Here is a 26,583-nt window from a genome sequence, read left to right on the forward strand (position 1 = left end):
CAGGCAGCCTTAATGACCCTTTCAGTGATCCATAGATTTTAAGGCTGGTTAACTAACCTGAATAAAACATTTGTAATAACCTGAATAAGACATTTGTGTCTATTTGTCCAAGACACGTTTCGCCCACCACTAGGCGGTTGAAGTCCCTAGATTTGTATTCCGTGGAACGTAGGCAAGAGAGATACATGATAATATACACTTGAAAAATCCTAGAGGGTGACTAACCCTCATAGGGAGCGAATATCACTCCCTATGAAAGTAAAAGACTCGGCAGGAGATGTAACATTTCCCCAATGAAAAGCAGTGGCGCCACGAGTACACTGAGAGACGACACAATAAATGTCCGGGGCCCAAGATTATTCAACTGCCTCCCAGCATACATAAGGGGGATTACCAAGAGACCCCTGGCTGTCTTCAAGAAGGCACTGGACAGGCACTTACAGTCAGTACCTGACCAGCCGGGCTGTGGTTCGTATGTTAGTTTATGAGTGGTCATCAATAACAGCTTGGTTGATCAGACCCTGATCCATCACGAGGTCTGGTCTCAGACCGAGCCGCGGGGGCGTTGACCCCCGAAACCCTCTCCAGGTATACTCCAGTCGAATACAGAGACATGAGAGAAGTGACTTTTATGAGTGTGAAGTGTAAGTCTGTGACTCGTCATGTACAAGTCTCCTCTTTCATGTATGTATTAGACTGGTAATGTTCCTGGTGGGCGAGACGTCTTTCAGATAAAAATACAGAGGAAATAAGTCAGTGTTTGACTTGGGTTATCTTAGGTTAAATATACGTACTGTATCTTTTTAAGTGGCCATAACATGTGTGGCATTAAGATCAACGTACAAAAAAAAATTGTATATAACCAAAGCCTAAAAAAAACTTATTTGTTTTATTTAAGGGAAGATATGTACGTCAGAAGCATGTGAAGCAGTGAGTGGGGTGGTACACGTTACCATGGAGACACAGGTGGCTGGCTGGGGTCTACCCTTGTGTCGACTGCTTCTCCACCATAATTCGTTCTTTCTCGGCGAGATAGCGTCCTGCCGCTCTGTACCAGTGAATACCGTTCATTTATTAGATAAACTGTACTTGATAATGTCAATTACTTGTGATCGTATGGTTAAAGATTAGTTTGAGAGGTATGTGTTGAGCAGGTGTGTGACTGCTGCTGTTGCCTCCACACACACACACACACACATACACACTTTTGGACTGCTGGTTCCCATCACATACTTCAAGGATTTTCTGCATCTGCGTCTCATCAACTACTAAAGAGTGGTGATGTTAAGCTTGTGTAAGATATGTCGCCTTGCTTGTTAATATCCCGTCGACTACAATTCCCTGCAGATGTCCTAGCAGCGTAAATTCACTGCTAGACGCATCATCATTAACCTTAACAACACCTCTGCATCACAACAAACAAATCAAGATAATAATTCAGCCACTGAAGTCTATATTTTGAGCTTGGCATGACTTAAAAACTGACTCTAGCTCATACTACAGCATCATGGCTTACACTATTTTTTGGCAATTAAAAACAATAATGTTCATTAAATGTTTATAATTGTTTTGAACATAAATATGAGTCACTGTGCTACTAGATACTTTTGCTTCTAACTTCATCAGACCAAATATACCAATAATTTGTTAATGTGGTAAAGGAAGAGTAGATACATAAGTGACCTAACATCCCTCAGTGCCTGGGAGGTCTGCAGGCTTCGATATATCACTTCGTGGCATTCCTCAGTGCCAGGAAGGTGAAGAAATGACCTAACATTCCTAAAGATACATTTACTTGAGACCTTCACCTCTTTACACCGGATGCTGGCCGCCTCTGACCACACATTTCTCTGAATCTTAACACAAATGACATTTATCTTTTTATCCTTGAAGTAAGTTTATTTAAGTACAGGTACACATAAGTACAATTTATCATATATAGTTTAACATGTGGAAATCACGTAGGATAACCTAAAATAGTCAGACAAAGTGATATATTTCCCTTGGGGTCATTTCAAGGACGCCTTGATGATGGTGACTAAAGGAACACAAGAGAAATTGGCGAGACATTACGGCTACATTTCGATCTCTACGAGCTTTACAAACCTGGTGAGTGAAACGTTCCCGTGATCAATGTCTCATTAATGTGCCGTTGAATCCTTAGGTGACATATTGTCGATAATTTTACTGATATTTGAGCAAAAGATAACGAGCCAGTGAACTGGAGTTGTCTTCTACCTTGGACTAAATATGATTGGCACAAATTCATCAGGAAATGTATTTCCACATAACACGATGTTTGTACAGAAATAATATTATTATAACTAATAATATAGTAATAACAGAAAAAGAATAATAATTTGAAGTTAGCAGTGGGTGAGAAATTGTGATAAGCATCAGTGGGAGGAGTGGCACTGCTGATGCCAGGGGGGGGGTCAAGGTTATCTCTAAAACCCAGTGTTATAATTGACTAGCTTCAATCAGTTCCAACATGACCACATTACAGTAACACACACCCAGGGGTTGTTGTTTTTGAGTGGATGTTAGTGTGGTGAAGTGAAATTCTGTGAGATGCTGGGCAGGTGCGTGTTGTTGAGTGCAGGGTGCCCCCCTTCCCGTACGTGTTGATGAATGTTGATACCATCACAACACTGCACACCACCACCATCACAACACTGCACACCGCCACCATCACAACACTGCACACCACCACCATCACAACACTGCACACCACCACCATCACAACACTGCACACCACCACAACACTGCACACCACCACCATCATAACCCTGCTCACCACCACCATCACAACACTGCACACCACCACCATCACAACACTGCACACCACCACCATCACAACCCTGCTCACCACCACCATCACAACCCTGCTCACCACTACCATCACAGCCCTGCACACAACCACCATCACAACCCTGCTCACCACCACCATCACAACCCTGCTCACCACCACCATCACAACACTGCTCACCACCATCACAACACTGCACACCACCACCATCACAACCCTGCACACCACCATCATCACAACCCTGCTCACCACCACCATCACAACACTGCACACCACCATCATCACAACCCTGCTCACCACCACCATCACAACACTGCACACCACCACCATCACAACACTGCACACCACCATCACAACACTGCACACGACCACCATCACAACTCTGCACACCACCACCATCACAACCCTGCTCACCACCACCATCACAACCCTGCTCACCACCACCATCACAACCCTGCTCACCACCACCATCACAACGCTGCTCACCACCACCATCACAACCCTGCTCACCACTACCATCACAGCCCTGCACACAACCACCATCACAACCCTGCTCACCACCACCATCACAACCCTGCTCACCACCACCATCACAACACTGCTCACCACCATCACAACACTGCACACCACCACCATCACAACCCTGCACACCACCATCATCACAACCCTGCTCACCACCATCACAACACTGCACACCACCACAATCACAACACTGCACACCACCACCGTCACAACACTGCATACCACCATCATCACAACACTGCTCACCACCACCATCATAACCCTGCTCACCACCACCATCACAACCCTGCACACCACCATCATCACAACCCTGCTCACCACCATCACAACACTGCACACCACCACAATCACAACACTGCACACCACCACCGTCACAACACTGCATACCACCATCATCACAACACTGCACACCACCACCATCACAACACTGCACACCACCACCATCACAACACTGCTCACCACCACCATCATAACCCTGCTCACCACCACCATCACAACACTGCACACCACCACCATCACAACACTGCACACCACCACCATCATAACCCTGCTCACCACCACCATCATGACACTGCACACCACCACCATCACAACACTGCACACCACCATCATCACAACACTGCACACCACCACCATCACAACACTGCACACCACCACCATCACAACACTGCACACCATCATCATCACAACACTGCACACCACCATCATCACAACACTGCACACCATCATCACAACACTGCACACCACCACCATCATAACCCTGCTCACCACCACCATCACAACACTGCACACCATCATCATCACAACACTGCACACCACCACCATCACAACACTGCACACCACCACCATCACAACACTGCACACCATCATCATCACAACACTGCACACCACCATCATCACAACACTGCACACCACCACCATCACAACACTGCACACCACCACCATCACAACACTGCACACCATCATCATCACAACACTGCACACCACCACCATCACAACACTGCACACCACCATCATCACAACACTGCACACCACCACCATCACAACACTGCACACCATCATCATCACCACCCTGCTCACCACCACCATCACAACCCTGCACACCACCACCATCATAACCCTGCTCACCACCACCATCACAACCCTGCTCACCACCATCACAACACTGCTCACCACCACCATCACAACCCTGCTCACCACCATCACAACACTGCTCACCACCACCATCACAACCCTGCTCACCACCATCACAACACTGCTCACCACCACCATCACAACCCTGCACACCACCACCATCACAACACTGCACACCACCACCATCACAACACTGCACACCACCACCATCACAACATTGCACACCACCACCATCATAACCCTGCTCACCACCACCATCACAACCCTGCACACCACCACCATTATAACCCTGCTCACCACCACCATCACAACTCTGCTCACCACCATCACAACCCTGCTCACCACCATCACAACACTGCTCACCACCACCATCACAACCCTGCTCACCACCACCATCACAACCCTGCTCACCACCATCACAACACTGCTCACCACCACCATCACAACCCTGCTCACCACCATCACAACACTGCTCACCACCACCATCACAACCCTGCACGCCACCACCATCACAACACTGCACACCACCATCACAACACTGCACACCACCACCATCACAACACTGCACACCACCACCATCACAACCCTGCACACCACCATCATAACCCTGCTCACCACCATCACAACCCTGCTCACCACCACCATCACAACACTGCACACCACCACCATCACAACCCTGCACACCACCACCATCATAACCCTGCTCACCACCATCACAACCCTGCACACCACCACCATCATAACCCTGCTCACCACCACCATCACAACTCTGCTCACCACCATCACAACCCTGCTCACCACCATCACAACACTGCTCACCACCACCATCACAACCCTGCTCACCACCACCATCACAACCCTGCTCACCACCATCACAACACCGCTCACCACCACCATCACAACCCTGCTCACCACCACCACAACACTGCTCACCACCACCATCACAACCCTGCACACCACCACCATCACAACACTGCACACCACCATCACAACACTGCACACCACCACCATCACAACACTGCACACCACCACCATCACAACCCTGCACACCACCACCATCATAACCCTGCTCACCACCATCACAACCCTGCTCACCACCACCATCACAACCCTGCTCACCACCATCACAACACTGCTCAGCACCACCATCACAACCCTGCACACCACCACCATCACAACACTGCACACCACCACCATCACAACACTGCACACCACCACCATCACAACACTGCACACCACCATCATCACAACACTGCACACCACCATCACAACACTGCACACCACCACCATCACAACACTGCACACCACCATCATCACAACACTGCACACCACCACCATCACAACACTGCACACCATCATCATCACAACCCTGCTCACCACCACCATCACAACCCTGCACACCACCACCATCATAACCCTGCTCACCACCACCATCACAACCCTGCTCACCATCACAACACTGCTCACCACCACCATCACAACCCTGCTCACCACCATCACAACACTGCTCACCACCACCATCACAACCTTGCTCACCACCATCACAACACTGCTCACCACCACCATCACAACCTTGCTCACCACCATCACAACTCTGCTCACCACCATCACAACCCTGCTCACCACCATCACAACACTGCTCACCACCACCATCACAACCCTGCTCACCACCACCATCACAACCCTGCTCACCACCATCACAACACCGCTCACCACCACCATCACAACCCTGCTCACCACCACCACAACACTGCTCACCACCACCATCACAACCCTGCACACCACCACCATCACAACACTGCACACCACCATCACAACACTGCACACCACCACCATCACAACACTGCACACCACCACCATCACAACCCTGCACACCACCACCATCATAACCCTGCTCACCACCATCACAACCCTGCTCACCACCACCATCACAACCCTGCTCACCACCATCACAACACTGCTCAGCACCACCATCACAACCCTGCACACCACCACCATCACAACACTGCACACCACCACCATCACAACACTGCACACCACCACCATCACAACACTGCACACCACCATCACAACACTGCACACCACCACCATCACAACACTGCACACCACCATCATCACAACACTGCACACCACCACCATCACAACACTGCACACCATCATCATCACAACCCTGCTCACCACCACCATCACAACCCTGCACACCACCACCATCATAACCCTGCTCACCACCACCATCACAACCCTGCTCACCATCACAACACTGCTCACCACCACCATCACAACCCTGCTCACCACCATCACAACACTGCTCACCACCACCATCACAACCTTGCTCACCACCATCACAACACTGCTCACCACCACCATCACAACCTTGCTCACCACCATCACAACACTGCACACCACCACCATCACAACCCTGCTCACCATCACAAACCTGCTCACCACCATCATCACAACCCTGCACACCTCCAACACAAGACATCACCACCCCAACACACCACCAACACAAGACACCACCGCCCCAACACACCACAACACAAGACACCACCGCCCCAACATACCACCAACACAAGACACCACCGCCCCAACACACCACAACACAAGACACCACCGCCCCAACATACCACCAACACAAGACACTACCGCCCCAACATACCACCAACACAAGACACCGCCACCCGAACACACCACCAACACAAGACACCACTGCCCCAACACACCACCAACACAAGACACCACCAACCCAACATACCACCAACACAAGACACCACCGCCCCAACACAGCACAACACAAGACATCACCACCCCAACACACCACCAACACAAGACACCACCTCCCCAATACACCACCGCCCCAACATACCACCAACACAAAACACCACCGCCCCAACACACCACAACACAAGACACCACCGCCCCAACGCACCACCAACACAAATCACCACCAACCCAACATACCACCAACACAAGACACCACCGCCCCAACACACCACCAACCCAAGAGACCACCAACCCAACATACCACCAACACAAGACACCACCGCCCCAACACACCACCAACATAAGACACCACCGCCCCAACATACCACCACCCCAACACACCACCAACACACCACCAACACACCCAGGCTCAGAGCCACGCCACCTGTCTTCAGTCTGCCCACGACCACGGGGCTGCGTACACGTGTAGTTTTACTCTGCATTTTCTTGTATTTCCTTCCCATTCATTGTTGGCGTTTTGACTGAACATTCAGTTGGTAGACTCAGAAAATGAAACCAAAAATGTGCGTTACCTGACACATGTGCACTTAAGATCACCAATAATTTCATCAATGTTACAATATACTGATCCTGTTTTGGATACTATGACTTTTATTATGATGCAATTGGCCTGAAACGCTTGATACATACGAAAAAGAGAACAATTTCTCCATTAACACAATTGTGGAGCTGTGATGACTGGTGGTCAGTGAGAGTCAGTTGGATGCTGTAGTGTGGAACTTGAGTGATCGTCACTCATAGTAACTGTTGAAATACACGCAGTTATTTCTTGTATCCTAATTGGCGCTTTGGTAACTTTAAAATTAGATTTATAAGATGACCTGTTACCCAGAGTTATGTGACGTTGGGTAGTGTTGGTTGAGTGATAGTGGCTGACAGTGTTTGGTAATGTTGGTTGACTTGATAATGTTGGGTGAGTGGTAGTGTTGGTTGATATTGTTGGATGAATAGCACAGTTGGGTAAGTTTGATAGTGTTGGATGAGTGGTAGTGTTGGTTGAGTCTGGTAGTGTTATTTGAGTCTGGTAGTGTTGGTTGAGTCTGGTAGTGTTGGTTGAGTCTGGTAGTGTTGGTTGAGTCTGGTAGTGTTGGTTGAGTCTGGTAGTGTTGGTTGAGTCTGGTAGTGTTGGTTGAGTCTGGTAGTGTTGGTTGAGTCTGGTAGTGTTGGTTGAGTCTGGTAGTTTTGGTTGAGTCTGGTAGTGTTGGTTGAGTCTGGTAGTGTTGGTTGAGTCTGGTAGTGTTGGTTGAGTCTGGTAGTGTTGGTTGAGTCTGGTAGTGTTGGTTGAGTCTGGTAGTGTTGGTTGACTGGTAGTATTGGTTGACTGCGGTATTGTTGGATGAGTGCTATTGTTGATTGATTGTTAGTGTTGGATGACGGTGTTTGGTAGTGTTATTTAACAGAGTTGGTAGTGTTAGATGACATGACTGGCATACATTGTTCATCTACCGCCTTCATGAGGCACTGAGACTAATACTTTAGTCTACTTCTAGTGTACCCATGTGAACACTGGTGCTGCTGCACAGTGATAAACCAAATGAACTATGGTAGACAACAGTGACGGAGCAGAGGCAGTGTACAGGGAAAGAACAGTGTTTTTGACAGTTTGACCCTCGCAACTACCTGAATCTACAACTGTCCATTGTTACTATAACACTACTACAACGAAAACTACAACTACTGCTACTACTACTACCATCACCCTGGCATCAGCACTACATCTTGCACTGGTCTCAACGTATTGATTGATCAACCACTGACTCCACCCGCGGTAAGTAACATTAGTAACATGAATGACATATGAAAAAGATAATAAAAAGGTGTACAATCATACCACCTTGAAGGTCCTCTGTTGAATGAATGTTGGTGAATGTTAGTTTTTTAGTCACCCTGGTGGGAGACGGCTGGTGTGGTAAAAGAAAGTCAAATTTACACAAATAACCCGCACGTAGGAGAGAGAAACTTATAACAGCGTTTCGATCCGACTTGGACCATTTACAAGTCCCATTAACTCAAGAGTGAGGGAGCATAGGGGACAGGGACGGGATAAATTCAGATAACTAATGAATCATGGAATGTGCGATGCTGGAAGCCATGGCAGGTGAGTCTTACAGCTCTCACAGGCCATGAGTTAGACCCCCACTCGTGCTGTAATTTGTTTACAATCTTGTTAGGATTTCCCGAGTCATTTACGTGGTGGGAAAGTGTACGCATTAGATTGAGCCCCTGAGGTGGTGGTGGAGTGAGGTTCACTCCCCGGCAGGCAGTACTCAGTAGATGTTGAATCATTTGAGGCCTCAGTTGAGGATGATCCTGACACAGTACACACCAAGGGTAACGAACAGCAGCACGCATCACTCCGGCACCCACACTACCACACGATCACTCTGGCACACACACTACCACACGATCACTCTGGCACCCACACTACCACACGATCACTCTGGCACCCACACTACCACACGATCACTCTGGCACCCACACTACCACACGATCACTCTGGCACACACACTACCACACGATCACTCTGGCACCCACACTACCACACGATCACTCTGGCACCCACACTACCACACGATCACTCTGGTACCCACACTACCACACGATCACTCTGGAACCCACACTACCACACGATCACTCTGGCACCCACACTACCACACGATCACTCTGGCACCCACACTACCACAAGATCACTCTGGCACCCACACTACCACACGATCACTCTGGCACCCACACTACCACACGATCACTCTGGCACCCACACTACCTCACGATCACTCTGGCACTAAAAATAACACACGATCACTCTGGCACCCACACTACCACACGATCACTCTGGCACCCACACTACCACACGATCACTCTGGCACCCACACTACCGCACGATCACTCTGGCACCCACACTACCGCACGATCACTCTGGCACCCACACTACCGCACGATCTCTCCAGCACCCACACTACCGCACGATCACTCCAGCACCCACACAATCACTTCAACACCCACACTACCACACAAGCACTTCAGCACCCACAATACGACATGATCATTCCAGCACCCACACTACCACACGATTACTCCAGCACCCACACTACCACACGATTACTCCAGCACCCACACTACCACATTCACTCCAGCACCCACACTACCACACGATCACTTCAGCACCCACAATACCACATTCACTCCAGCACCCACACTACCACATTCACTCCAGCATCCACACTACCACATTCACTCCAGCACCCACACTACCACACGATCACTTCAGCACCCACACTACCACATGTAATTACTCCAGCCCCCATACTACCACACGATCACTCCAGCACCCACATTACCACATTCACTCCAGCACCCACACTACCACAATCACTCCAGCACCCACACTACCACATGATCACTTCAGCACCCACACTACCACAATCACTGGACAGGCTGCAGACCTGGTCCAGCAATTGGCTCAAGGAGTTCAATACCACCAAGTGCAAAGTCATGAAGATTGGGCAAGGGCAAAGAAGACCGCAGACGGAGTACAGTCTAGGGGGCCAGAGACTACAAACCTCACTCAAGGAAAAAGATCTTGGGGTGAGTATAACACCAGGCACATCTGAAGCGCACATCAACCAAATAACTGCTGCAGCATATGGGCGCCTAGCAAACCTCAGAACAGCATTCCGACATCTTAATAAGGAATCGTTCAGGACCCTGTACACCGTGTACGTTAGGCCCATATTGGAGTATACGGCACCAGTTTGGAACCCACACCTAGCCAAGCACGTAAAGAGACTAGACAAAGTGCAAAGGTTTGCAACAAGACTAGTCCCAGAGCTAAGGGGTATGTCCTACGAGGAGGTTAAGGGAAATCGACCTGACGACACTGAAGGACAGGAGAGATAGGGGGGACATGATAACGACATACAAAATACTGCGAGGAATTGACAAGGTGGACAAAGACAGGATGTTCCAGAGATGGGACACAGCAACAAGGGGACGCAGTTGGAAGTTGAAGACACAGATGAATCACAGGGATGTTAGGAAGTATTTCTTCAGCCACAGAGTAGTCAGGAAGTGGAATAGTTTGGGAAGCGATGTAGTGGAGGCAAGATCCATACATAGCTTTAAGCAGAGGTATGATAAAGCTCACGGTTCAGGGAGAGTGACCTAGTAGCGACCAGTGAAGAGACGGGGCCAGGAGCTTGGACTCGACCCCTGCAACCTCAACTAGGTGAGTACTACCACATTCACTCCAGCACCCACACTACCACATTCACTCCAGCACCCACACTACCACACGATCACTCCAGCACCCACACGATCACTGCAGCACCCACACTACCACATTCACTCCAGCACCTACACTACCACACGATCACTCCAGCACCCACACTACCACATTCACTCCAGCACCCATACTACCACACGATCTCTTCAGCACCCACGTCTCCCTGTGCGAATTTAACTCCACGACTCGACAATCGGTGTGGGCACAGGTTGCGATAGTACCTAAGACGGGCACTGCTTTGGTGGCGGACACTGTCCCACTAAGAGAGCCTTGCATCCTTGAGTAGTGTATGATAGGAAGTATGTAGGAGGTACACTTCCAGCACCTGCGTGAGGTTCTGCCTCCAGGCATGTTCCGAGTTACACTCCCACCCACAATATTCTACAGAAATGTATTTCGGGCAATTTTTTTTATGCTAATGAAATTATATAACAGACCTTAAACAGCACTTCGTGAAAGTCATTCATCGGAAAATTGTTAATTGAATGTTGGGTGTGTGTGCTCACCTATTTGTGGTTGTATGGGTCGATTCACAGCTCCTGACCCCGCCTCTTCGCTGATCACTAGTAAGTCCGCTCTCTCCCTGCTCCAAGAGCTTATCGTATCTCTTCATAAAGCTATGTGTAGATCCTGCCCCCACTTCCTGTGTGTGTGTACACACACAGTGCGCATGTAGTGTTTGTATGTGTGTGTACATAATGCGCACGGAGTGTTGTGTGTACACACACAGTGCGCATGTAGTGTTTGTATGTGTGTGTACATAATGCGCACGGAGTGTTGTGTGTACACACACAGTGCGCATGTAGTGTTTGTATGTGTGTGTACATAATGCGCACGGAGTGTTGTGTGTACACACACAGTGCGCATGTAGTGTTTGTATGTGTGTGTACATAATGCGCACGGAGTGTTGTGTGTACACACACAGTGCGCATGTAGTGTTTGTATGTGTGTGTACATAATGCGCACGGAGTGTTGTGTGTACACACACAGTGCGCATGTAGTGTTTGTATGTGTGTGTACATAATGCGCACGGAGTGTTGTGTGTACACACACAGTGCGCATGTAGTGTTTGTATGTGTGTGTACATAATGCGCACGGAGTGTTGTGTGTACACACACAGTGCGCATGTAGTGTTTGTATGTGTGTGTACATAATGCGCACGGAGTGTTGTGTGTACACACACAGTGCGCATGTAGTGTTTGTATGTGTGTGTACATAATGCGCACGGAGTGTTGTGTGTACACACACAGTGCGCATGTAGTGTTTGTATGTGTGTGTACATAATGCGCACGGAGTGTTGTGTGTACACACACAGTGCGCATGTAGTGTTTGTATGTGTGTGTACATAATGCGCACGGAGTGTTGTGTGTACACACACAGTGCGCATGTAGTGTTTGTATGTGTGTGTACATAATGCGCACGGAGTGTTGTGTGTACACACACAGTGCGCATGTAGTGTTTGTATGTGTGTGTACATAATGCGCACGGAGTGTTGTGTGTACACACACAGTGCGCATGTAGTGTTTGTATGTGTGTGTACATAATGCGCACGGAGTGTTGTGTGTACACACACAGTGCGCATGTAGTGTTTGTATGTGTGTGTACATAATGCGCACGGAGTGTTGTGTGTACACACACAGTGCGCATGTAGTGTTTGTATGTGTGTGTACATAATGCGCACGGAGTGTTGTGTGTACACACACAGTGCGCATGTAGTGTTTGTATGTGTGTGTACATAATGCGCACGGAGTGTTGTGTGTACACACACAGTGCGCATGTAGTGTTTGTATGTGTGTGTACATAATGCGCACGGAGTGTTGTGTGTACACACACAGTGCGCATGTAGTGTTTGTATGTGTGTGTACATAATGCGCACGGAGTGTTGTGTGTACACACACAGTGCGCATGTAGTGTTTGTATGTGTGTGTACATAATGCGCACGGAGTGTTGTGTGTACACACACAGTGCGCATGTAGTGTTTGTATGTGTGTGTACATAATGCGCACGGAGTGTTGTGTGTACACACACAGTGCGCATGTAGTGTTTGTATGTGTGTGTACATAATGCGCACGGAGTGTTGTGTGTACACACACAGTGCGCATGTAGTGTTTGTATGTGTGTGTACATAATGCGCACGGAGTGTTGTGTGTACACACACAGTGCGCATGTAGTGTTTGTATGTGTGTGTACATAATGCGCACGGAGTGTTGTGTGTACACACACAGTGCGCATGTAGTGTTTGTATGTGTGTGTACATAATGCGCACGGAGTGTTGTGTGTACACACACAGTGCGCATGTAGTGTTTGTATGTGTGTGTACATAATGCGCACGGAGTGTTGTGTGTACACACACAGTGCGCATGTAGTGTTTGTATGTGTGTGTACATAATGCGCACGGAGTGTTGTGTGTACACACACAGTGCGCATGTAGTGTTTGTATGTGTGTGTACATAATGCGCACGGAGTGTTGTGTGTACACACACTCGATACAGGTTTTTGTCCCTTGGGTAAAAAAATGTGAAGCAGATTATGGTTTAACTTTTACATTTGTTTCTCTGCACTAGTGCACAGTTGTCTGTGAGGGTCCAGCTCTAGCTCATGGACCCGTATGTATAACTCTCTTTACATAAATATGATTACCAGTAACAAATAGTCTTCACAAAATTTGTTTGAGAAACCCCCTCACACTGTTTTAATAAACCCTCACACTATATAAACCCTCTCATTAAAACTTCACACTATATAAACCCTCTCATTAAAACTTCACACTATATAAACCCTCTCATTAAAACTTCACACTGTATAAACCCTCTCATTAAAACTTCACACTATATAAACCCTCTCGTTAAAACTTCACACTATATAAACCCTCTCATTAAAACTTCACACTATATAAACCCTCTAATTAAAACTTCACACTATATAAACCCTTTCATTAAAACTTCACACTATATAAACCCTCATTATTTTAAACTCTCAATAAATCTCACACTATATAAACCCTCACACTAATAGGTTATTCTAGGCTAAACCTGCATAATTTACCACCAACCATGTGCTCAACACAACCAGTAGACCCCTGGTTGTCTTCAAGAGGGAGCTGGACAGACATCTAAAGTCAATGCCTGATCAGCCGGGCTGTGGCTCGTACGTTGTTGAATTAGACACATGTGCAACTCTTGGGTATCTTTATTGAGGAAACGTTTCGCCACACAGTGGCTTCATCAGTCCATACAAAGTTTCTCCTTTGTATGGACTGATGAAGCCACTGTGTGGCGAAACGTTTCCTCAATAAAGATACCCAAGAGTTGCACATGTGTCTAATTCAACATGTCGGTTCTCCGAACCATTCATCTACAACTGTGGCTCGTACGTTGGACTACGTGCGGCCAGCAGTAACAGCCTCGTTGATCAGGCGCTGATCCACCAGGAGGCCTGGTCATGGACCGGGTCATGGGGACCAGGTAAACCATGTCCTAAACGAAACATGTTGGGAAGATGTCTTAAATGACATGGATCCAAACCAGTGCCTTGAAAGGATCAACTTCCTGGCAGCCGAAGCATGTTCTAGGCATATTCCCCTAAGAAAGAAGAAGAGCAGGAGTAAACTGGAGAGAGAAAGATGCTCCCTCTACAGAAGACGACGAAGAGTCACTGAGCTCTTCAGGAGTGCTAGAATATCTGATACACGAAAGGAGGAGCTGACCAGGGAAGTGGAAACTATCGAACTTAAGTTAAATGACTCTTACAGGAACCAGGGCAGGCAGGAGGAGCTTAAAGCTATTAGTGAAATTGAAAGAAATTCAAAATATTTTTTTTCATATGCCAAAAACAAGGCAAATACCACATCTAGTATCGGGCCCTTACTCAGGATGGGACTTACACAGATGACAACAAGGAAATGAGTGAAATATTGAAATCCCAGTACGACTCTGTGTTTAGTGAACCACTAATCGGTCTGAGGATCGACGACCCAAATGATTTCTTCATGAATGAGCCTCAAAACTCCATAAATGTATGCCAGATTTCCGACATTACCCTAACTCCGATAGATTTCGAAAAAGCCATTGACAACATGCCTATGCACTCAGCCCTGGGCCCAGACTCGTGGAACTGTTTTCATTAAGAACTGCAAGAAACCCCTCTCGCTTGCCCTAAGTACACTATGGAGGAGGAGCTTGGACATGGGTGAAATTCCACAGTCACTTAAAACAACGGATATAGCCCCACTCCATAAAGGTGGCAGCAAAGCATTTGCTAAGAACTATAGACCAATAGCTCTGACATCCCACATCATAAAAATCTTTGAAAGAGTGCTAAGAAGCAGGATTGCAAATCACCTGGATTCCCAAAATCTGCACAATCCAGGGCAACATTGGTTCAGGGCAGGTCGCTCCTGCTTCTCACAACTACTGGATCACTATGACATGGACTTGGATGCACTGGAAGAAAATCAGAATGCAGATGTAATATACACAGACTTTGCAAAAGCATTTGACAAATGCGATCATGGCGTAATAGCCCATAAAATACGTGCTAAAGGAATAACTGGGAAAGTGGGGAGATGGATCTTCAACTTCCTAACAAATCGAACACAAAGAGTAGTGGTCAACAGAGTTAAATCGGAGGCTGCCATAGTGAAGAGCTCTGTTCCACAAGGCACAGTACTCGCCCCCATCTTATTCCTTATCCTCATATCAGACATAGACAGAGATATACACCACAGCACCGTATCATCCTTTGCGGATGATACTAGGATCTGCATGAGGCTGTCATCTGCTGAGGACGCGGTTAACCTCCAAGAAGATATAAACAAAGTTTTCCAGTGGGCAACGGTAAACAATATGATGTTCAATGAGGACAAATTCCAACTACTCCGTTATGGAAAACTGGAGGAGATAATAACTAGAACAGAGTATACTACTGACTCCAGCCATACAATAGAGCGGAAAAATAATGTAAGGGACCTGGAAGTAGTAATGTCTGAGGATCTCGCTTTCAAGGATCACAACAGTGCCACGATCGCACGTGCAAAGAAAATGATAGGATGGATAATGAGAACCTTCAAAACGAGAGATGCCAAGCCAATGATGATCCTTTTCAAATCACTTGTTCTCTCTAGGCTGGAATACTGCTGTACATTAACATCTCCATTCAAATTATTATTATAATCAAAAAGAAGCGCTAAGCCACAAGGGCTATACAGCGCTGCAGGGTAGGGTAGGAAGCGAGGGTATTGGATGGCAGAAGGGATCTCCATTCAAAGCAGGTGAAATCGCAGATCTAGAGAGTGTGCAGAGATCCTTTACTGCACGTATAAGTTCTGTCAAGCACCTTAACTACTGGGAACGCTTGGAAGCACTTGACTTGTACTCGTTGAAACGCAGGAGGGAGAGATATATCATAATCTACACTTGGAAAATCCTGGAAGGAATGGTCCCGAATCTGCACACAGAAATCACTCCCTACGAAAGTAAAAGACTGGGCAGGCGATGCAAAATGCCCCCAATTAAAAGTAGGGGCGCCATTGGTACACTAAGGGAAAACACCATAAGTGTCCGGGGCCCAAAACTGTTCAACAGCCTCCCATCAAGCATTAGGGGAATTGCCAATAAGCCCCTGGCTGCCTTCAAGAGAGAGCTGGACAGATACCTAAAGTCAGTGCCGGATCAGCCGGGCTGTGGCTCGTACGTTGGACTGCGTGCGGCCAGCAGTAACAGCCTAGTTGATCAGGCCCTGATCCATCGGGAGGCCTGGTCATGGACCGGGCCGCGGGGGCGTTGATCCCCGGAATAACCTCCAGGTAACCTCCAGGTAGCCCTGTACTCTGACCCCCCAGCTCACAGCTGAAGAATCTGGGGCGAGGCGAGGTGAATGGGCAAGTCTCCTACCACCTGTTACCCTTATTTACTTAACAGTAAATAAATATGCGTAGGGTTAGCTGACTGTTGTGGCTGTATCCTGGGGGAGGACCGAAGGAGCACACTAGAAATAAGCCACACTGCTTGGCTTTCATTGGTTATTCTTGGTTATTAACCTTCCTAGGTTATTAATTCTCTTGGATAACTAACCGTCAATGGATAATCCGAATAGTTTTCTTCGGTGTTGCTTATACCTTAGTTCCGTAATCGTGCTGCAACAGGCCACGCTGGTGTGGGGTGTCGGTTGTAAAAACCTGGATTTGTGGTAACTGTAGAACCAATGGTAACCTCCCTATGGTGTATTGGAATATATCTAGTTGAATGAATCCTATTAGAGCCACTGGTCCAGTGGTTAGCGCACTGACCTGTGAAGTTTGGCACTAGCCTACCGTGGGTTTGGATCCATAGTCTAGGACAATGTGACATTGTTCCAGACCAGTCTGTGGGACTGACTATTTCAAGAACGTCCTCAAGGTTTATGGACTGATCATATCGTCTTTACGTCACCACTACTGCTGTCTCCATATTTATTCGCCTCTGTATATGACTGAAGAATCCTACCGTGTAGGTGAAACGTTTTAACAATAAAGTTACCCAACTGTTGTACTCTTCTGCTTGTCGGTATTGTATACCACTTTCGTGGAAGTGACTAGCAGGAGCGGAAAGGGCAGTAGGAATTAGCAAGAGCAGAAGTGGAAGGGACTATCAGGAGCAGAAATGGTAGAAGGGTCCAGCAAGAGCAGAAAGGGTGTAAGGGAAGGGAAATGAGTCAGGTGTCAGGGTGTAGGTGTCATCGCCAGACTGGTCAGACACATCATTCTTGTTGTCATGAAATCCTGCTGAGTCTGGATGACAACACAAGTGTCAACACTTAGGTCATCTTTATTGGATGTGTTGCGGTCCTGAGACTATTGGTCACTAAAAATCAAAATATCCTAAGTGTACTCCGTGTCCTTTCACCCATATCCTCGGTTGTGTACACACAACTGCAATAAGATCACAGTAAACAGGTAGTATCACAGTATGCAAAACAACTACTGTGAAGTGAAATTCCGAGAGTTTTCGTGATTTCTCACATTACCAAGGAACAGTGAGAAATCACGAAGCTCTTGGAATTTAGCAATTTTTTTTTTTCACAGTAACTATTTTGCATCTTCTGCCTTGAGTATATCTTCCCTTAAATCAAACCTAATTACCTCCCATTCACCAGGAGCTCTCTCACTCCTTCAGGATTTATGTTTCCTTGTGAATACAGCGTTAATAGTAACCCAGTATTTAAGCACATAATACTTCAGTGTCTTAGTGATCATGAGGCAGACTGCATAGCTTGTGTGACCATCATTGGTGTACATGTCGTACTGCCAGAAATAATTGTAACGAGGCCTGTATGTTTACATGTTGCTTCGTAAATACTCTCATCTACATTCTTGTAACCAGAAGTAGTTGTGACAGTAGTCTAAGTAACATGTCAAGTGTCACGTTAATGATTGAAGATGTTTCCAGGACACTCTTATAACACTGTGTGACGAGTGTCTGAAACATGTACACAGGTTATGGTGCCTTACAATACTGTGTCGAGTGTCTGGAAGGTAAAGGCTGTGCAAGAGTCAATGAGTGTTCGAATAAATGTTTTGAAGTGAGCTTCAAGGATGCGCAATGTTAGCTGGAGCATTTGTCATGCTCATGGAGTGTCGGTACGTGATTTGTGAGGCAAAACGATGTAATTCATTAAGGAAAGCCACCAAAGCATTCTTGTGTATTCATCACTAACACTGCTGTAATCTCTTCATGCCTGAACCACACGCTATAGTCTCTTCCTTTAAAAGGTAGTCTAAAGGTCAGTGAGGAACTTAACGAGTCCAGGAAGTAGACCTCAACGTTCTTTAAGTTAGTGGTAATGAGCTACTTACAATAGACGCTGAGTTACAGTAGACCATAGGGAGTTGCAATAGACGATAGTGAGTTACAGTAGACATTAATGAGTTATAATAGACAATGAGTTCCGATAGACAATAATGTCTTAAATTCTTGCATTTATCGATGTTTAAGTGTATGATGATTGCTGAGGATAATTCTGGTGAGGAATACGAAGTCACAATACTGTGGAATACACAGATAAACTGTACATGGGAGGATATAACTTATGACGACGTCTCTGTGTGAGTAGTTAAGAGTCCAGGTCCGTCCAACACATCGTCTTGATTTTTACATCTGCTGAGGAAGTTTACACTGGTGTGTGTGTGTGTGTGTGTGTGTGTGTGTGTGTGTGTGTGTGTACTCACCTAGTTGTACTCGCCTAGTTGAGATTGCGGGGGTCGAGTCCGAGCTCCTGGCCCCGCCTCTTCACTGATCGCTACTAGGTCACTCTCCCTGAGCCGTGAGCTTTATCATACCTCTGCTTAAAGCTATGTATGGATCCTGCCTCCACTACATCGCTTCCCAAACTATTCCACTTACTGACTACTCTGTGGCTGAAGAAATACTTCCTAACATCCCTGTGATTCATCTGTGTCTTCAGCTTCCAACTGTGTCCCCTTGTTACTGTGTCCAATCTCTGGAACATCCTGTCTTTGTCCACCTTGTCAATTCCTCTCAGTATTTTGTATGTCGTTATCATGTCCCCCCTATCTCTCCTGTCCTCCAGTGTCGTCAGGTTGATTTCCCTTAACCTCTCCTCGTAGGACATACCTCTTAGCTCTGGGACTAGTCTTGTTGCAAACCTTTGCACTTTCTCTAGTTTCTTCACGTGCTTGGCTAGGTGTGGGTTCCAAACTGGTGCCGCATACTCCAATATGGGCCTAACATACACGGTGTACAGGGTCCTGAATGATTCCTTATTAAGATGTCGGAATGCTGTTCTGAGGTTTGCTAGGCGCCCATATGCTGCAGCAGTTATTTGGTTGATGTGCGCTTCAGGAGATGTGCCTGGTGTTATACTCACCCCAAGATCTTTTTCCTTGAGTGAGGTTTGTAGTCTCTGACCCCCTAGACTGTACTCCGTCTGCGGCCTTCTTTGCCCTTCCCCAATCTTCATGACTTTGCACTTGGTGGGATTGAACTCCAGGAGCCAATTGCTGGACCAGGTCTGCAGCCTGTCCAGATCCCTTTGTAGTTCTGCCTGGTCTTCGATCGAGTGTATTCTTCTCATCAACTTCACGTCATCTGCAAACAGGGACACCTCAGAGTCTATTCCTTCCGTCATGTCGTTCACAAATACCAGAAACAGCACTGGTCCTAGGACTGACCCCTGCGGTGTGTGTGTGTGTGTGTGTGTGTGTGTGTGTGTGTGTGTGTGTGTTTGTGTGTGTGTGTGTGTGTGTGTGTGTACGTACTCATATAATTGTGGTTGCAGGGGCCGAGACTCAGCTCCTGGCCCCGCCTCTTCACTGGTCGCTACTAGGTCATTCTTCCTGCTCCATGAGCTTTATCATACCTCTTCTTAAAGCTATGTATGGATCCTGCCTCCACTACATCACCTCCCAGACTATTCCACTTCCTAACAACTCTGTGACTGAAGAAGTACTTCCTAACATCCCAGTGACTCATCTGAGTCTTCAACTTCCAATTGTGACGGTTACAAAGCCATGGCTTGCTTTTGCAGTGTTTTAAAAATTGAGGTTGGAGAGTTGAAGGAGGAAGTCTTGCTTCTCCAAGAGGAAATTAGGAGGCTGAAGGTTCACCTCAATGGGGTTGGGAGCGAGTGTGAGGTGGCTGATATGGTGGAGGGGAATGAGGCTACCAGCAGCGAGGTGCAGTCTCTCTCTCGCTGCGAGGAAGCTGTAGGTGGGGAGGTAGCAACGGCTACCAGCAGTGAGGTGCAGTCCAGCACCTACTACAAGTGGCAAGTGGTTCCCAGTAATGGGAAGAGCATCAAGATAAGGAAAGTTAAGAGAGAAGATTTGAAGGTAGGAAATCGCTTCTCTGTTCTTCAGGATGAATGTACTTCAGTGGCCAGTGAAGGTAAAGGTACTACTTCCCCTGCAAATGGAGGTAAGCGCATACTTGTGGTTGGTGACTCACAGGTAAGATATATGGACCGTGCCTTCTGTGATAGGAATAAGAAGGTAAGAGATGGAGTGTGCTTCCCAGGAGCTGGTGTTAGTGACATAGTCGACAGGTTGGATAATATCATGTCAGGTAATGGGAACAAGCCTATTATCTGTCTCAGTGCTGGTGGAAATGATATTGGGAAGGGTAGGAGAGAAGAGCTGCTAGATAAGTACAGGTCAGCTATAGATTTAATTAAGTCTAAGGGAGGGGTCCCAATTATATGTAGCATCTTGCCTAGAAGGGGAGTGGGCAATGAATGGTTGTCTAGGGCAATTGGTGTAAATTGCTGGCTAGACAGATACTGCAAGGAACTTGCAATCCCATTCATTGACAACTGGGACAACTTTTATGGCAAACATGATAAGTATGCAAGGGATGGTGTACATCTTTCTGGGGCCGGGGTGGTAGCTCTTGCAAACTCAATCGAGAGGGCCACTGCTGAAATGCCTAGGATTTTAAACTGATAGAAGATAGAGGTATGGGTGTGTGTGGGAAACAGTCAGGTTGCAACACTTGGGTTGTAAACAGTAAATGTATAAAAGACATTCATCATGAAGTTATAAATAAAGACAATAGATCAGGTCAGTAAACAAAGGGAGACAGCAGAGGGCAGCAAGGGACTAGCTCCCTTAAGGTCTATTATACTAATAGCAGGAGTGTAAGAAATAAGATAGATGAGCTAAGATTAATTGCAAGTGCAGGAAACATAGATATCATTGCTATAACAGAGACCTGGCTCAATCTGAAAGATAGAGAGATGCCTTCTGAATGTCACATACAAGGCTATAAATTATTCCACACTGACAGGGTCAACAGGAAGGGTGGTGGAGTAGCGATGTAAGTCAGAGACAATTTAAAGTGTTGTGTTAGACAAGATATAAAATTAGAAGCGTCAGCCACTGAATCTGTTTGGTTACAGCTTCTCGAGGGCCGTGAAAAACTAATTTTGGGTGTGATTTACAGGGCCCCAAATCTTGATAGGGAGTGCGGTAAACTTCTATGGGATGAAATTCGTAAGGCCTCTACATACGAAAATGTTGTGATAATGGGAGATTTCAACTATAGACAGATTGACTGGAGCAATTTGACAGGAAATTTAGAATCAAGTGATTTTCTTGATACGATTCAGGATTTTTTTTAAAGCAGTTTGTGACAGAGCCAACTAGAGGAAATAACCTGCTTGACTTGGTTCTTGCCAGCAGGGAAACGCTAATTAATAATCTTGAGGTTAATGATGAGCTTGGGGAAAGTGATCACAAATCACTCAGTTTTAATATATCATGGAATTCCCCTAATAATGGCAATCAAGTCTCTGTCCCTGACTTCTGCTTGGCTGATTTCATAGGACTGAAAAATTACTTGGGTGGGCTGAACTGGAATGACCTGACTATGGGTCAGGTAGGTGGTGATGATTGCCGATATGACGTTTTCCAGGGCATAGTTCTAGCTGCTCAGACAACTTATGTTCCAAATAAGGAAATCTGATCAATGATCCTAAATGGATGAAAATGATAAAACATCTCGTTGGTCAAAAGAGAGGCATATATAGGCAAATTAAAAGAGGAGAGGGGCAATTAAGAAATCAATATATTCAGTTAAAGAGAGAAATAAAAGGGAATAAGAAAAGCAAAAAGAGATTATGAGGTTAAAGTTGCAAGAGAATCGAAGACTAACCCAAAAGGATTCTTTCAGGTATACAGAAGTAAGATCAGGGACAAGATAGGCCCACTCAAAAGTCACTCGGGTCAGCTCGCCGACAGTGACAAGGAAAGGTGTAGAATTTTTAACACTTACTTCCTTTCAGTTTTTATACAGGAAGATACTAGCGATATTCCAGAAATAATAAAGTGTGAAGAACAGGACAATAGTAAACTATGCACGATTAGGGTCACAAGTGACATGGTTCTTAGACAAATAGATAAATTAAAACCTAACAAATCCCCAGGCCCTGATGAACTGTTTGCAAGGGTTCTAAAGGAATGTAAAGAGGAGCTTAGCAAACCTTTGGCTAATCTTTTCAACATATCACTACAGACTGGCATGGTGCCAGATAAGTGGAAAATGGCAAATGTGATACCTATTTTCAAAGCAGGTGACAGGTCCTTAGCTTCGAACTATAGACCAATAAGCCTAACCTCCATAGTGGGAAAATTTATGGAATCAATAATTGCCGAGGCAGTTCGTAGCCACCTTGAAAAGCGCATATTAATCAACGAATCTCAGCATGGTTTTACAAAAGGGCGTTCCTGCCTTACTAATTTATTAACTTTTTTCACTAAGGTATTTGAGGAGGTAGATCATGGTAATGAATATGATATTGTGTATATGGACTTCAGTAAGGCTTTTGACAGGGTCCCACATCAGAGACTATTGAGGAAAATTAAGGCACATGGAATAGGAGGAGAAATTTTTTCCTGGATAGAGGCATGGTTGACAAATAGGCAGCAGAGAGTTTGCATAAATGGGGAGAAATCAGAGTGGGGAAGCGTCACGAGCGGTGTTCCACAGGGGTCAGTGTTGGGCCCCCTGTTGTTCACAATCTACATAAACGACATTGATGAGGGCATAAAGAGCGACATAAGCAAGTTTGCCGATGACACCAAAATAGGCCGTCGAATTCATTCTGACGAGGACATTAGAGCACTCCAGGAAGATTTGAATAGACTGATGCAGTGGTCGGAGAAGTGGCAGATGCAGTTTAATATAGACAAATGCAAAGTTCTAAATGTTGGACAGGAAAATAACCATACCACATATAAACTAAATAATGTAGATCTTAATATTACGGATTGCGAAAAAGATTTAGGAGTTCTGGTTAGCAGTAATCTGAAACCAAGACAACAGTGCATAAGTGTTCGCAATAAAGCTAACAGAATCCTTGGCTTCATATCAAGAAGCATAAATAATAGGAGTCCTCAGGTTGTTCTTCAACTCTATATATCCTTGGTTAGACCTCATTTAGATTATGCTGCACAGTTTTGGTCACCGTATTATAGAATGGATATAAATGCTCTGGAAAACATACAAAGGAGGATGACAAAGTTGATCCCATGTATCAGAAATCTTCCCTATGAGGATAGACTGAGGTCCCTGAATCTGCACTCTCTAGAAAGGCGTAGAATTAGGGGGGATATGATTGAGGTGTATAAATGGAAAACAGGAATAAATAAAGGGGATGTAAATAACGTGCTGAAAATATCTAGCCTAGACAGGACTCGTAGCAATGGTTTTAAGTTGGAAAAATTCAGATTCAGGAAGGATATAGGAAAGCACTGGTTTGGTAATAGAGTTGTGGATGAGTGGAACAAACTCCCGAGTACAGTTATTGAGGCTAAAACGTTGTGTAGTTTTAAAAATAGGTTAGATAAATACATGAGTGGGTGTGGGTGGGTGTGAGCTGGACTTGATTAGCTTGTGCTACTAGGTCATCTGTCGTGTTCCTTCCTTAAGTGGATGTGGCCTGCCCTGACTAGGTTGGGGCATTGGCTTAAGCCGGTAGGAGACTTGGACCTGCCTTGCATGGGCCATTAGGCCTGCTGTAGTGTTCCTTCTTTCTTATGTATACAGAGTTCTGAACGATTCCTTACTGAGATGTCGGAATGCTGTTCTTAGATTGCTAGGTTGTGTGTACTAGGTTGTGTGTGTGTGTGTGTACGTTACTTTCAACATGATTATTGAATACAATGTTACAGTGTTAGAAATACCAAGTAAACTGTACTGGAAACACAGGTATAATGTTATAAACACAGGTATAGTGCTAAAAACACTGGTACAGTGCTATAAACACTGGAATAGTGCTATAAACACTGGGTATAGTGCTGCATAGTGCTTGCATGGCATAGTGTTGGAAACTGTGATGTAGTGGTGGATATAGTAACATTGTATAGTGTTACCTAGACACTATGACCGCTAAACACACTGTAATGTATCCACTCAGGCTGTCAACACGTGCTGTTGCTGCTGTTTAACAGGAAGCTCTGATACATCACTTTTCACTTGTAAAACAAGTCATTGTTTATATTGCCAAGATGCAAGGACCAGCTTGACCTTGTGTTAGTGTGCGTGTTAGTGTGTGTGTGTGTGTGTGTGTGTGTGTATGTATGTGTGTGTGTGTGTGTGTGTGTGTGTTAGTGTGTGTGTGTGTGTGTGTGTGTGTGTGTGTGTTAGTGTGTGTGTGTGTGTGTGTGTGTGTGTGTTAGTGTGTGTGTGTGTGTGTGTGTGTGTGTGTGTGTGTGTGTGTGTGTTAGTGTGTGTGTGTGTGTGTGTGTGTGTGTGTTAGTGTGTGTATGTGTGTGTGTGTGTGTGTGTGTTAGTGTGTGTATGTGTTAGTGTGTGTGTGTGTGTGTGTGTGTGTGTGTGTGTGTGTGTGTGTGTTAGTGTGTGTGTGTGTGTGTGTGTGTGTGTTAGTGTGTGTATGTGTTAGTGTGTGTGTGTGTGTGTGTGTGTGTGTGTGTGTGTGTGTTAGTGTGTGTATGTGTTAGTGTGTGTGTGTGTGTGTGTGTGTGTGTGTGTGTTTGTGTGCGTGTTAGTGTGTGTGTGTGTGTGTGTGTTAGTGTGTGTATGTGTTAGTGTGTGTGTGTGTGTGTGTGTGTGTGTGTGTGTGTGTGTTAGTGTGTGTGTGTGTGTGTGTGTGTGTGTGTGTGTGTTAGTGTGTGTGTGTGTGTGTGTGTGTGTGTGTGTGTTAGTGTGTGTGTGTGTGTGTGTGTGTGTTAGTGTGTGTGTGTGTGTGTGTGTGTGTGTGTGTGTAAGTGTGTGTATGTGTTAGTGTGTGTGTGTGTGTGTGTGTGTGTGTGTGTCTGTGTTAGTGTGTGTGTGTGTGTGTGTGTGTTAGTGTGTGTGTGTGTGTGTGTGTGTGTGTGTATGTGTGTGTGTGTTAGTGTGTGTATTTGTGTGTGTTAGTGTGTGTGTGTGTGTGTGTGTGTGTGTGTGTGTGTGTGTGTGTGTTAGTGTGTGTATGTGTTAGTGTGTGTATGTGTTAGTGTGTACTCACCTAATTGTACTCACCTAATTGTGGTTGCAGGGGTCGAGACTCAGCTCCTGGCCCCGCCTCTTCACTGATCGCTACTGGATCCTCTCTCTCT

The 26,583-nt window shown here is 46.2% G+C and overlaps 1 protein-coding gene across 12 annotated transcripts in view; it reads left to right on the forward strand.

Annotated features, from left to right (window-relative positions):
- The first annotated feature begins 945 nt into the window (after positions 1 to 945).
- Positions 946 to 26,583, forward strand: part of LOC128685474 (serine-rich adhesin for platelets) — a 316,490-nt gene continuing 290,852 nt past the window's right edge. For 6 of the 12 annotated variants that reach the window (XM_070082955.1, XM_070082952.1, XM_070082950.1 and 3 more), the window contains exons 1-2: positions 7,611 to 7,654; positions 8,740 to 9,017. The gene's annotated coding sequence lies outside the window, so the exon portion shown is untranslated. Of the gene's footprint in view, positions 1,140 to 1,178; positions 1,295 to 2,028; positions 2,110 to 7,586; positions 7,678 to 8,739; positions 9,018 to 26,583 lie in introns of those variants that run through there. The other 6 variants (XM_070082944.1, XM_070082945.1, XM_070082947.1 and 3 more) reach the window with 6 other exon arrangements.

This window comes from Cherax quadricarinatus, chromosome 8 (genome assembly GCF_038502225.1).
Source record: "Cherax quadricarinatus isolate ZL_2023a chromosome 8, ASM3850222v1, whole genome shotgun sequence".
NCBI classification, from domain to species: domain Eukaryota; kingdom Metazoa; phylum Arthropoda; class Malacostraca; order Decapoda; family Parastacidae; genus Cherax; species Cherax quadricarinatus.